We start from the raw sequence: 14,282 nt of genomic DNA, 5'->3' as shown, positions 1-14,282 counted from the left end.
TGTAAGGCATATGACCGATGTGTCCATTACAGTTGGTAGTATCACCTGCTCAGTAATGGATGTTCCACCTTGCAAAGGGGTCTTTAACTCTCTCCCACCCCCCCACCCCCCATTCCCCATTCCCCATGTCCCCCTTCAGCCCCTTCCTACCCTTCCCCTATGATTTCCCTTCCCCCCCCTTCCTCTAGCAAGCATACCTACTTCACAGGTTCCATAGCATATTGCACAGGTCATGTGTCCCTGGAATGCATAAACAGTGGGGCTCGATTAGGTTGAGGGTTAAGGCGCTGTTCCTACGACAGGGCCCTCTGTCCTAACTCAGCCTGGTAACTTACCACATTCCATGCAGCACACTGACAACACTCTGTGTCCAGAAGGGGTTGTTGGGCAGGTGCTGGATGGTGTGGTTGACGGCCCCACTATGCCACACATGATACCCCCAGGCATGTACATCAGGATGCGGGCTTACCTAGAATGCCGAGTCCCATGTGACTACCACTGGATTAGTAGTCAGGTCTACTACTGTACCATGTATCACATATGGAGCCAAGTACATAACACCCCTATTGCCAGTGGGCTAATTTCTATATGCTTTTGAATTTAGGGGAGCCAGATGATGAGCAACCCAGACCTGCATCTAGACGACCCCAAAGGCTGTACCGGCATCTGCGGGTGGTCCTTGACTCGTTGGCAGAGGAGGAGGTGGAAGCCCGTGAACACATGGAACACCCTGCAGAGGAAGAGCAGCAGTGGCAGGGAGAGGAGCCGGAGGACCCACTGGCTGAACTGCTACATGATCGGCGGCAGGAGAGCAGTGCATCGGACCAGCCCGAACCCGACCCCTATACCAGTCAGGCAGAGAGACTGTTACAGCAGGGCACTGGCCTCTTGGACGCCATCTCTGGCCTGTCTGATGTGGTGCAGCAGGAAGCGAGTTCCCTCCGTGATACCGTCAGGGAGGTGTGTGACGGGATTCAGGCGTGCCTCCGAGACCTTTGCCGGGCTACTGAGGAACAGACGGCGGTTTGGAGGGAGATGCTGCAGCTGTTGCCTCCCATGCAGCCGCAGCCACCAGCGGCTCCATGGCCTTTCATGGGGGCCCTGGATGCATTACCCTCCACCTTATGGGCCTCTATACCCATGGATGGCACCTGCTCGTGCAGAGGCGCCCGGTGTGGTACCACCACCTGCGCCTCAGCCTGTTCCAGTCTATCCGTGGATGGCACCACCACCCCTGCCTGCACCTCCTGTGATGCTTCCCCCACCAGCACCAGAACTGCTGTTGCCCCTGGCTGTACCGTCCTGCAGCCATGGCCTGGAACTGCCCCAAGCACCTCTGCCCTCTGAGGGTAGTGTAAGCAGTGGGAGGAGTCCCCTGCGCCGGAGCGCCCGGGTGGGATAGTCTAAACTTCCTGGTGGCCATAGGAGAGGACGGCCAAGGAAGTGAACTGTTGCAATATTTCTGTTCTTCCTTTTTACTTTTATTTGATTATCACTTTTTTGACACACTTGTTAATAAATGCACTATCACCTACGAAAATGGCTTTCTATGAGAGTGTTCCTTTCTCGTATCGTCTTACTAGATCTGTCTTATTTATTTCTGGGAAATCAAGTTCATCTCCAACTGATGTTAGAAATCCCACTTTACTGGTACCTTCACTAGCACTCTGTTGAGGAGTAGAGGATTCAGTCTTGGCTCCAACTCATCCCTCCCATCCCTCTGATGAGCCAGCAGCCACTTCGATGCGTAGTTGTTCCAAAACCCTGTCTTCAACTGGATTCGCCGGCGCCACCCAATATACCATGAAAAACGTTGTTTGCAGCTCCGAGGAGTTGTCTGGTGAAACTTCCTCCCAACCTTCTCCTAGCGAGCTCACTCCCAGTTCCATATCTCTCCGTCTCACGTGTACGTCCATCAGACCTGATATCACTGGAATTGGTGTGGGTAGGGTTTCTTTTTCCCTTGCCCTCCTTTTCCTCACAAAATGAGGCATTATAATACGTAGTAACAAAAAGGGCTTAAAACGGGTACTCCAACACTCGACGTGTAGGATCAATCTTTCTTAGTTCCAATGAATCATGGAGGATTTTAAGAATTCCAAGCGGCAGTTGAATTTTATAAAATACAGAGGGGGAAGAGATGGAGGCAAAGTTAATTGAAACAAAGCTGCGCACCCTGCCGCAAGTGGGCTGATTTTGTAGGCCCCTAGAGCATCGCTGACGAATGACGTCAGTCACAAGAAATGGCCGGCAGAAACCCCATCGAGGCCAGGAACCACTCCTCCGGAAGGCCGCCGGTTCTCCTTTCACCTCCTTCTTCTCACCCATCTCCTACAGAATTAATTTTAAATTGATCGGGTTAAATTTTCCAATACTGCCAAGATGGTGATAGTGATAGGGATGAGAATAAGTACTATGCTTCAAGAATGGTTGTTCTAAATAGGGGTGTGCACTAAATATTGTTTAATTTTGTCATTTTCTTTTTTGATTTTTTTTTGTTTTGTTTATTCATTTTTTGTTTTATTTAAAATACAAACAACATACAAGCCCCCCTCCACTCAAAAATAAAAAAAAAAGAAAAGAAAAAAATATTAGGTGCATCTTGTCCCTTCCTCTCTGCTATCACAGCCCCAAAACTCTTCAGACCCTTCCCCACCACTTACCTTCATCTGTGGGTCTAAAGGCAGGAGCAATTCCTATTTCCTCCTGCCCCACCTGATCATCCTCTGAAAATGGTCCCAGCCAGCTTTTTGAGATAAGACCTAGCAGGGTAGGAGTGACTGGAGATCACTCCTGCCCCTTAGACTGTGGATGAGTTAAGTGGTTGGAGAAGAGGTCACAGTACTTTGAAAATGGATCAAAAAGAGAAAATGTTCCCTTTTGAAACTGGATCAGGAAAACACATACACACAGAGACCACCACTGCTATTTGTGCAGATATTTTTTCCCACAAAATTATACTCATATAATAAGTATGCATGTAAATTTGTGCATGTGTGCTAACCCCTCCATGACTCCACCCCCAGAAATGCCTTTTTTGTGTGTAAAAGTATGCATGTGCTGAGCCTTTGAAAAACTATCCTCTGTGTAAGTGGCAGACTATAACCTGGGATAATTATGACCCAAGCAGACCAGTTTTACAGAAAATATAAGCAAATGAGTCTTATTTAAATCTTCAAATGTCTCTTAGTAAATATCCATAATGTTTTCTTATGCACAGATTGGCCCCCTTGTCAGACTACATACTTGTCTTAAACCTTTTCTGCTCCTATAAAATGTAAAGTTAGTTTAATAGTTAATACCTGTCATTTTAATATGCAATTAAAAGAAAGAAAATCTGAAATATTAGTCTAGCTTCAAAATAATTCAATAAAAGTAACCTAAGGATAAGTTTGTTCTAAAACAAAAAACCACTGGATTCATGCCACATTGTGATGAATGGAATTAGTGGATGACCCAAAAACCTTTGTATGATTAAAGGAACTTTCTCTCAATCGGTTTTATTTTTTAAAGACTTATTGCATGCAATACGGCCATATCGCGTGCGATAAGCCTGTATTGCACGCGAAAAGGCCCTTTTCGCGAGCGATAGCATGAAAAATCGATTCAGGGCGGAGTCGGGGCGGACTTGGCAGTGTCTTCGCTGGCGGCAATAAGTTAGTAATGTTATTGTCGCCAGTAGCACGCCGAATAGCACCACCTTTCACGGTGGCGCTATTCGGTGCGAAAGCAGGCAGCGAAGACACCATGGTGGTGTGAAGGCTGCGGGCTTTCGCAGGCCTGCCCCCCCCCCCCCCCCCCTTCAACCCTGCCCCCTGTTTTCGCTGGATTCATCATTCCGCGATGAATGATGAATCCAGGCCAATGTTTGGCAGCTCAAAACTGACCTCTCTAAGGTTATATTACAAAGAGAGAGATAGTCTCTGGGCCCTTTTAGTGTTTATTTCAAGACAGTAATGTGATGGAAGCCAAACATGCCCTAATAATGCTTTTTGTCAGAATAAGTCAAACTGAAACATTGAATCATTATTCCAGGAAGCTATATGCACTACATTCACTGTTGGAAAGAGAATATTGGGATCTTTGCACTATTACTTCACAAATGTTCCTCAGATATTTTACAACATTTCCAATAAACATATTAACATAATGAGGGGCCTTCTCTGCTGCATTATCTGTGCTAGTATAAACCAAGATCCTTCACTCCACCATTGTATGTCTTCTGAACATGAAAGTTCTTGACATGATTTCTTGTAGGATTTCAAATGAAGAATGAACTTGGTGGTCACTGTGGTCTCTTATCACATAGTCTTAGACAACAGGGGAACCTCAAAGGGCTGCTTTGTCCTCTATAGGAGATGGTGGAGATGTCTTCTGGCACCAGATGCATCATGGGTATATTTAGGCATGCTGTAGTGCTGAGCTCTTTTCCTGTGAAGTCAAGGAGGAAGGTATACTATACAGATCTTCACACTTGTTTCTACCTGTAAAGGTTGACTTTTGTAGTTTACAGATCTGTGTAAATCTAAATTTCTGCTATAGAGTATTTTTCTGTTTCAACAATTTCCTATATAGTTTATACTAAATTATAACACTAATGGCTTGATTTAGCTAAATTTGTATTTGGCTCTGGAGACTGAAAAGAATCAAAGGTGAGAATAGTAATTTGAAAGATGTGCAGAAAAAAAAATCCATCACAGCCTGGAAAAAGAATTTTAGAGCATGCTGGGAGAGGAGCCGCCCTGAACATTCCATTAAGGATGTTCTGCCATTTGAAAATGTCAGAGAAACAATAACAAAATTTGTTTTGTTTTGTGTCAATATGGATTGAAAAGACCCAAAAAAGCAACATTTCATTTTGTTTTGTTTTTAAACATGCACTAAGGGCTGAATTTTTGAAAGGATTTATGCTAATAAAATGTGGTTTTATGCACAAGAATGAGCATTTGAAAAGTGCCCAGTGGCTATTCCACGTGTACGTTTATGCATACTACAAAGGGGTGCTCTGGGGAAGGGGGGGGGGGGGGGGGGGGGGCGTGGACGGAGTTGGGGCAGGAAAAACATTTACACACATACTTTTGATTTTTTAAAGTATGAGGATAATTTTCAAAAGGATTTACACATGTAAATGTAACTACTATTGTAGTAATTTTCAAAAGCTACCAGCATAAAAAGTATACTTATACAGGAAAAGCCTATGGATAATTCAATAGCATATACTATAGCAATTTTCAAAAACTCACTTACATGAGTAAAGTGCATTTACACATATAAAATCTATTTTAAATGTATAAATGCTTTTAAAATCAGGCCTTAAATGTGCAAATGTACATTACCATCACACACTGTCTTCTGTCTGTCAACCAGAAAAAGCATTTATATGTGTAAAATCCAGTTTTACACATATAAATGCTTTTGAAAATCAGGCCCTAAATAACATAGCTTTAGTGCATACTAAAATTTAAAAAAATGAATGAAACAAAAACAAAAATGCCCATAGTCCTACCTACAAACCAACGATTAAACAAAATACATGCTAAACTTTTCTTTGGCTCTGGTAACCCTCAGATATGATTCCATTTACTCATGCTTGAGGATCGTATAAAACTGGATTAGTGCACACAGTTGCAATTACTTTCTATAGGAGTGATTTAAAACAATGACATTACTTTTTTACTGAGCTAACCTTATGTTTCCTTGCATTCCTTTCTTCTCAACTATATAATCAAGCATTACTCATGTATATACTGACTACTCATAACACTAGGTAAGACTACCACATATACTCATGTTTACATAAAACACAAAGCATAAAACATATATCACTCACCAATCTACCTTATACTACATATATGTATTCACTTACAACTCATATCTATTCTGGTATGTGGCATATGTCTAGTAGAACTGTAGAAATAAGCAGTAGTATTAGGTTTCTCTAATTGTTGTTGACAAACCTTTTTGAAAAATCTGAAGCAGATTTAAAAAAAACAAACTTTGAATTTTCAAAAATCTTTGATTCATATTTTGTCAATTTGGAGGAGTTCATTAAAAATGTTTCAAAAATCCAAAGTGACATTTCTACAGTTTTCAATATTTCATTTCCTTTTTTCCAAAATGAATTAGTAAAAAAAAAACAAACCAAAACCAGATGTTCCCAGCAGATCTGGGAAAAAAATCAAAAAATGCCTAAAAATTATTCTATCTGGTTCTAATTCAACTTTGAATTGTTTGCACATCTATATACATAAATGCTTCTTAAATGTATTCAGTTAAGATTGTTTGTAGTGGTTATTGTTAAAAAAATACCATTCTAGAAGCATAGTATAGATGTATTCCACACATTAAGAAAGGTGGAAAGAAGGCAAAACGATTACCGGCATGGTTAAAAGGGGAGGTGAAAGAAGCTATTTTAGCTAAAAGATCTTCATTCAAAAACTGGAAGAAGGATCCAACAGAAGAAAATAGGATAAAGCATAAACGTTGGCAAGTTAAATGTAAGACATTTAAAGACAGGCTAAGAGAGAATTTGAAAAGAAGTTGGCTGTAGAGGCAAAAACTCACTTTTTTTAAATATATCCGAAGCAGAAAGCCTGTGAGGGAGTCAGTTGGACCATTAGATGATCGAGGGGTTAAAGGGGCACTTAGAGAAGATAAGGCCATCGCGGAAAGATTAAATTATTTCTTTTCTTCGGTGTTTACTGAAGAGGATGTTGGGGAGGTACCTGTAATGGAGAAGGTTTTCATGGGTAATGATTCAGATGGACTGAATCAAATCACGGTGAACCTAGAAGATGTGGTAGGCCTGATTGACAAACCGAAGAGTAGTAAATCACCTGGACCGGATGGTATACATCCCAGAGTTCTGAAGGAACTAAAAAATGAAATTTCAGACCTATTAGTAAAATTTGTAACCTATCATTAAAATCATCCATTGTACCTGAAGACTGGAGGATAGCAAATGTAACCCCAATATTGAAAAAGGGCTCCAGGGGCGATCCGGGAAACTACAGACAGGTTAGCCTGACTTCAGTGCCAGGAAAAATAGTGGAAAATGTTCTAAACATCAAAATCACAGAACATATAGAAAGACATGGTTTAATGGAACAAAGTCAGCATGGCTTTACCCACGGCAAGTCTTGCCTCACAAATCTGCTTCACTTTTTTGAAGGAGTTAATAAACACGTGGATAAAGGTAAACCGGTAGATGTAGTATACTTGGATTTTCAGAAGGCGTTTGACAAAGTTCCTCATGAGAGGCTTCTAGGAAAAGTAAAAAGTCATGGGATAGGTGGTGATGTCCTTTCGTGGATTGCAAACTGGCTAAAAGACAGGAAACAGAGAGTAGGATTAAATGGACAATTTTCTCAGTGGAAGAGAGTGGACAGTGGAGTGCCTCAGGGATCTGTATTGGGACTCTTACTTTTCAATATATTTATAAATGATCTGGAAAGAAATACGACGAGTGAGATAATCAAATTTGCAGATGACACAAAATTGCTCAGAGTAGTTAAATCACAAGCAGATTGTGATAAATTGCAGGAAGACCTTGTGAGACTGGAAAATTGGGCATCCAAATGGCAGATGAAATTTAATGTGGATAAGTGCAAGGTGATGCATATAGGGAAAAATAACCCATGCTATAATTACACAATGTTAGGTTCCATATTAGGTGCTACAACCCAAGAAAGAGATCTAGGAGTCATAGTGGATAACACATTGAAATCATCGGTTCAGTGTGCTGCAGCAGTCAAAAAAGCAAACAGAATGTTGGGAATTATTAGAAAGGGAATGGTGAATAAAACGGAAAATACTGTGTACAATTCTGGTCGCCGCATCTCAAAAAAGATATAATTGCGATGGAGAAGGTACAGAGAAGGGCTACCAAAATGATAAGGGGAATGGAACAGCTCCCCTATGAGGAAAAACTAAAGAGGTTAGGACTTTTCAGCTTGGAGAAGAGATGGCTGAGGGGGGATATGATAGAGGTGTTTAAAATTATGAGAGGTCTAGAATGGGTAGATGTGAATCGGTTATTTACTCTTTCGGATAGTAGAAAGACTAGGGGGCACTCCATGAAGTTAGCATGGGGCACATTTAAAACTAATCGGAGAAAGTTCTTTTTTACTCAACGCACAATTAGACTCTGGAATTTGTTGCCAGAGGATGTGGTTAGTGCAGTTAGTGTAGCTGTGTTTAAAAAAGGATTGGATAAGTTCTTGGAGGAGAAGTCCATTACCTGCTATTAATTTCACTTAGGGCCTCATTTTCTAAAGTATCGCAGGCCTGAGATACTTTAGAAGATGAGGGGCGGTGGACCGAAACGGGGGGAGGGTGCGATCGCTGCCGGTTTCTCACCCAGTAGCGCCACCATAGGAGGTGTAGCTATTGGGAGCGAAAGCTGCTGCGTAAAGGCACTTACCTTTTCGCTGTCCGCGGCGTCGGCTCAGTCGGCCCCAGAAACGCCGCGACTCCTCCTCTTCCGGGGCCGACTCCGCCCCCATCCTGGTATCGCACGCGATAAGGGACCTTTTGCACACGAAAAGTCCCTTATCGCGTGCAAGCGGCGTGGAAAATGAGGCCCTTAGAGAATAGCCACTGCCATTAGCAATGGTAACATGGAATAGACTTAGTTTTTGGGTACTTGCCAGGTTCTTATGGCCTGGATTGGCCACTGTTGGAAACAGGATGCTGGGCTTGATGGACCCTTGGTCTGACCCAGTATGGCATTTTCTTATGTTTCTTATGTTTTCTTATGTAGTTGGTAAAGGAAGTGTGAGCAGTTTTGGCTTCTTAGCCTAGTTAAACAGATATCAATCAGAGCATGCATATGTCACTTTTTCTACCCAGTTGTAGATATTAGTGACACCAGGAGAGTGAATCTGCTTATTGGAAATGGGATAAAGAAGCTCATATAAATTATAACAAAATTGATAATGTATTATAGGATACCAAACAGGGGCTGTTCTAAACTCCTGTGCAAAAGCAGTTTATTCAGTTTTCCTAAGACATGTGGGATCTTCGTGATGGAATATTTAAACACAGTATACTAATATTTTATTTGCTTGTCAACATATCCCTTTTTGGAAGACATTTCTTAAGACCAAATTTGAGTGATTTAAACACTTTAGGATTTGTTTCATCTAATCACAGAGAAAAATACACACACATATTAGGCACAAAAAGGGATGAATGAGCGCAAGTTTGAAACTTGAGGCCAGTAGCATCAATCAGCAAATCTACTGCTCATATAGGGGTAGATTTTAAAACGTGAGCGCGGGCGTACATGTGTGTGCGCTACCCGGCGCACACACATGTACACCTGATTTTATAACATGCTCCGGAGCGGTCTGGGATGGAACTTCATAACCCCCTAATCTAACCTTCCTACCCCTTCCCCTAACCTATCCCCCCCAGCCCTATCCTAAACCACCCCCCACCCCCGACCTTTGTTTTACCTTCAGCACCTGCTTCTGGGCAGGTGCAGGTTGCGCGCACCAGCATCCTACTGGCACGCGATCTCCCGGCACAGCAGCAAACAGCCGCTGTGCCGGGAGCCTCTGACCCCACTCCCCGGACCGCCCCCTCCCTGCACCTTTTCGAAGCCCCGGGACTTAGACACATCCTGGGACTTTACGCTCTTCACAGGGCCTTTATAAAATAGGCCCGGCGCATGTAACCCCCCCCCCCCTCCACGCGCATAAATCCTATGGGTTTACGCATGTAGGACTTTGAAAATCCAGCCCACACTGCTCAAGCATAGTTTATTTTGTTAAATATACTGTAAATTTGATAAAATACTAAATGTTTTTTATCTCTGCTTTTTCTCATCCTGTGCAGTCTCCTATCTTCTTCACCTCTTTCTCATGCTTGTTATTGCTTTATTTACTTTCTGTGCTTTAAGCTTTCCCTATTGCATCGCATCATTTTAATGTTATTGCTTATTTTCTTTTCTAGCTTCCCTCTTTTGCTACGGTCTCTTTCCATCTTTCTTTCTCCACTTTCCTTCCTTTCTTGTTTTTCTTTTTTTTTTATGACATATAGAACATAGTACTATCAAAGAGAGAGACAAAGAACGGAGAAAGCAAGTGATATAGATAATGTTACACGCCCCGCCCGCGGCCATCCCGTGCACGGACCTGCTCACCTTCATGGTCCCACAGCGGGCCCTGGGATGACCTCCCTTGTGGTAGTTGCCAGTCCTGCCAGGCCCCGGCGTCCCGCGGCAGCAGTTGCCACTCCTTCCACTGCGCGCCAGGCTTCACGCCGAGGCTCAGTGTCCTCGGCCACGTTAGCCATGCCCCTACGCGCGCGTGGACCGCCCGGACTCATGTAGGGCCAAGAGCGGGTCTTAGCTCCGTGGCGCGCCTTGATTGATCCCTCAATATAAGGAAGTTCCTGTCTAAGCTTCCTTGCCTTGGCAATCGGGTTGGTTTGCTCTAAGATTGCCTCTGCGTTTGTTCCTGCTCCTGTCTGTTCCTAGTCTCATTCCAGGATCCTTCTGTTCCAGTTCTGTTCCTGACTTGTTTCTGCATCCTAGTTCCTGCGTCCTGCTTGTTTCTGTGTTCGTCTGTCTGTCTACCCCGGTAGTACCCTCGGACTGTCTTACTGGTACTGACCTCAGCTTGCTCCTGACATGCCTGCCTGCCTCAAGACCTCAGCCTGACCTCCGGTACCTGACCCCTGCTTTGCTGACCATTCCTCGGACTGACCTCTGGATCTTGACCTTTGCCTGCCTGACCTCGTCTCCAGATTCTGGCTCTGTTCCTCGCCTTGTCATCACCAACTCTGTTCTACTTCTCCTTGTTCCAACCAGCCTCCAACTTCAAACCCGATCGCGCTCCCCCTGTGTCCTTGGGCACGCTGGACTTTCATTCTCTCAGGAGAGCCTGCGAGGCCCACCTACGTCCAAGCGGCCTGGGTCCCTACGGGCTCCTCCCGGGCTGACCTTGGGCTTCCAGTGTTGAAGCTCTTCACAGCCTCTGTCTCCTCCAGTGCTCCGCCCCCTGGGGGCAGTTACCTCCTGTTCCCTTTCAGGAGACGTTCCTTCACTGTCTCAGGACAAGGGTCCATCCCCGAGTGCAACAGATAAAAGCCAATATGAAGAAACAGGGCAATTTTTAAAGCCATTTAGCAATGTAAATAGTGATTTACATGGGTAAATTGGTCTGTTTGCAAACTTATTTACTCTAAACGGTTAAAAGTGTTTCAGTTTTGTTGGCAACCAAAATAAACATTAAATTAAAAAGAAAAACACAAAAAAACTACACAACAATGAACTGAAATGGGGTCTCCATAACTGCCCTCATCCCCTCCAACATTCTTACCTGAAGGGAGACAGAGTCTCTCCACGCCCCTCCACCCCTCACAAGTAAGCCAGAGCCTTGTCCTCCCCAGCCCTCAATTATTTATTTAAAATATTATATCCCATTCTATCTACAGGAAAATGTACACAATCAAAAACATCACTTATAACCATAGCAGCAAAACACTTAACACTATACTCATATTCAAAACAGACAAGGGCAACACATTAATAGCTCCCCCTGAGCAAAGGATGTTAAACACATCCCCCTTTTGCAGATTCTTCAATATGGAAAGGGGCAAGATTGATTCCAAAGTTGTTCCTGTCCCGCCAGCTCCTGATGCACAGTTGCACCAGCCCGCCCTGAAACTGATATCAATGTTTTACAGCTATTAATCAAAATGGCACTTGTCTCAGGGCCATCTAATACCATTGTGCATCAGGAGCTGGCGTAGCAGGAATAACTGGGAATTGTTCCTGCCCCTTTCTACCTTGACGACCCCATGGAAGGATTAAGTGCATGCTGCAGATGTTCTATTTCAGCTTCAGGGAAGTGGTTGGAGATGTCTGGACAGTCTCCTTAAAAAGCTATCCAAAATATTAAGATATTTTCAGGTAAGTTGATTTTCAGTTTGTTTCATTCAGAACAGACTGAAAATAGCCTTTTTTTGTTACGAAATGTGCATTCATTTAAACGAATGCACATCTTTAATAAAGTGTACCTTCTATCATCCTGAATATATGACTGCTCAATTCCTATTGCATTCAGGTCTCAGACACATTTCATTTAAAATCAGATCATTTTTACTCTGCAGTTATTAAACTGCTATCTCTCAGAGCTTATGCTACCTCTCCCTCCCTTTTTGTTTTCAGTGCAATAATAAATGAGCAATTTAGAATAGCTTTGACAAAATACTAATTGAAATCCTGGCTTCTTGATTACTGATTCTAAAACGCTTTTACATTGTTCCATTTATTATATGGACATTAAAGCAAATACTAATGGAAACATGGGTCTATCCATTTTAGAAGTCACTGACCTGTTCAGAGGGGTTCAGGTATAAAGTGCTTTCTTTGCAATCCTATTAGCATCCTGTCCTGACAAAGTTTCTGGTATCCACCTTAGAAAATCTGCCGTTCCATCACATCCAGGATTGCTCCAAACCACCAGAGGAGGAAGTAGGAGTTTAATACACCATAGTTTTTGTGATTAGTTTCAGGTCTTTCAAGTATGAGGCATATATATCAGGCTAGCATCCAGGGGAGATTTTTGATGTGCATTGAGTGCACTCATCCAAGAGCATGCTATTGTCTATGAACAGCTGCTTCTTGTTATACAGACATAATCTTGGCTCCATTTTTAACATTCTGAGAAAGGTCATCTGGATTTCTGCCAAAATGTTTGAGGTTTGCTCTGATTTTTATACACAAGACTGAAAAATTTCATGTAAACGATCATAGCAGAGCAAAAAAAGTAGGATTGAGAAACTGACAAAATAGGGTATAATTAAACAAATAGCTAGTTGCACATAGTTACGTATAACAAGTATTTTATAATGCATGTGTGCATAAATACTTTCTTGCGTGCAAACTTGAAATCTACAGTTCACCTACACCCTCTAACATTTCAACCTGATCCCCCGTCTGTTCACCCAGACCTCCCACCCAAAAACTGCAGACAATAGACAAGTCCAATTTCAATTGCACTAGTCAATTAGCAGGAAAAAAAACTGTGTGAATAAGATAGATAATTTATAATGCAAATATCTCTTATGAAATAACAACTTCTACTTGTACCTCTTGATCATGCCATTCAATACCCTAGTCTGCCCTTTTATATGTCATAGGGGCCGACCATCGGCCCCTATGACATAGTGAGGGCAAAGGTAGCACGAGCGCCATTTTGAATACTGGCAATACAGCCCGAGTGCAGGAGGTCGCTCCTGGACCCCCGCTGGACTTTTGGCAAGTCTTGTGGGGGTCAGGAGGCCCCCCCCAAGCTGGCCAAAAGTCCCTGGGGGTCCAGCGGGGGTCCGGAAGCGATCTCCTGCACTCAGGCCGTATTGCCAATATTCAAAATGGCAATGGCGCTACCTTTGCCCTGTCACATGGTAAGGGCAAAGGGCCATCGGCGCCATTTTTATTAATGCCGCTGATGGCCTGAGAGCGGGAGATCACTCCCCGTGCTCCCGCTGGACCACCAGGTAATTTTAAAACCTTTTTTGGGGGTTCGGGAGGGTGGGGGAGGGTTTTTTTATTATCGGATCGGGCGCAGCCGCTAATCAGAACTCAAATCGGGCTGGGCGATAAAAATTTTAAGATTTGGATCGGAACCGGAACCGATCAGATTCCGGTTCCGATTCACATCTCATATATATATATATATATATATATATATATATATATATATATATATATTAATCATACCTGCAAAAACTAGAGCACCGTATGGTTGTATCCCACTCTTGAGGAACTGTGGGCAGAGGACTGATTAGAGAAGTGCAGAAGGATATAATTTGTTTCGATTCGGTTTTTGTTTCGCTGGGACCCAAATTTGTTGCATTAGTTTCAAAGGGGAAAAAACAATTCATTGATTAGTTTTATTCGTTGTCCATTTTCCCATTAAAGTCAATAGGGGAAGTATTTGCAGACTATTTTTGGCTGCAGAGTTGGGATTTTCTTATCAATTCTGACGAAACTTCTGTGGAGCAATCATCAGAACAAGAAAAGAGCTCCAAGGTACTTAAGACTCTGGCAAAGTGGCACCAAAGTGGCATGAATAGCCTAAGGCACTGTAAAAGGGCAAAGGGGTACCAGGAGTGGCAAGAGTGCTTTAACAGAGGTGCAAAGCAGCAGCAAGAGTGTCAAAAACACACCACAGCTTCAAAAGAGAGCACTGATAACAGTTGCATGAACCCTCGAAGGCAGCACGACAGGCAAAGTGGCATCAGCATCCTACAGCACAATGAAGGGGGAA

At 43.1% G+C, this 14,282-nt stretch overlaps 2 long non-coding RNA genes across 3 annotated transcripts in view; one reads left to right on the top strand and one right to left on the bottom strand.

Moving 5' to 3' along the window:
* Positions 1-12,519, bottom strand: part of LOC115090606 — a 77,634-nt gene extending 65,115 nt beyond the window's left edge. For both annotated transcript variants that reach the window (XR_003856428.1, XR_003856429.1), the window contains exon 1: positions 12,346-12,519. This is a non-coding gene — a long non-coding RNA (uncharacterized LOC115090606). The remainder of the gene's footprint in view (positions 1-12,345) is intronic.
* Positions 1-14,282, top strand: part of LOC115090607 — a 90,796-nt gene that overhangs the window by 44,044 nt on the left and 32,470 nt on the right. The window lies entirely within an intron of this gene.

The sequence above is a fragment of the Rhinatrema bivittatum genome, chromosome 4 (assembly GCF_901001135.1).
Source record: "Rhinatrema bivittatum chromosome 4, aRhiBiv1.1, whole genome shotgun sequence".
Taxonomy (NCBI): Eukaryota; Metazoa; Chordata; class Amphibia; order Gymnophiona; family Rhinatrematidae; genus Rhinatrema; species Rhinatrema bivittatum.
This window is presented reverse-complemented; position numbering and strand designations above follow the sequence as displayed.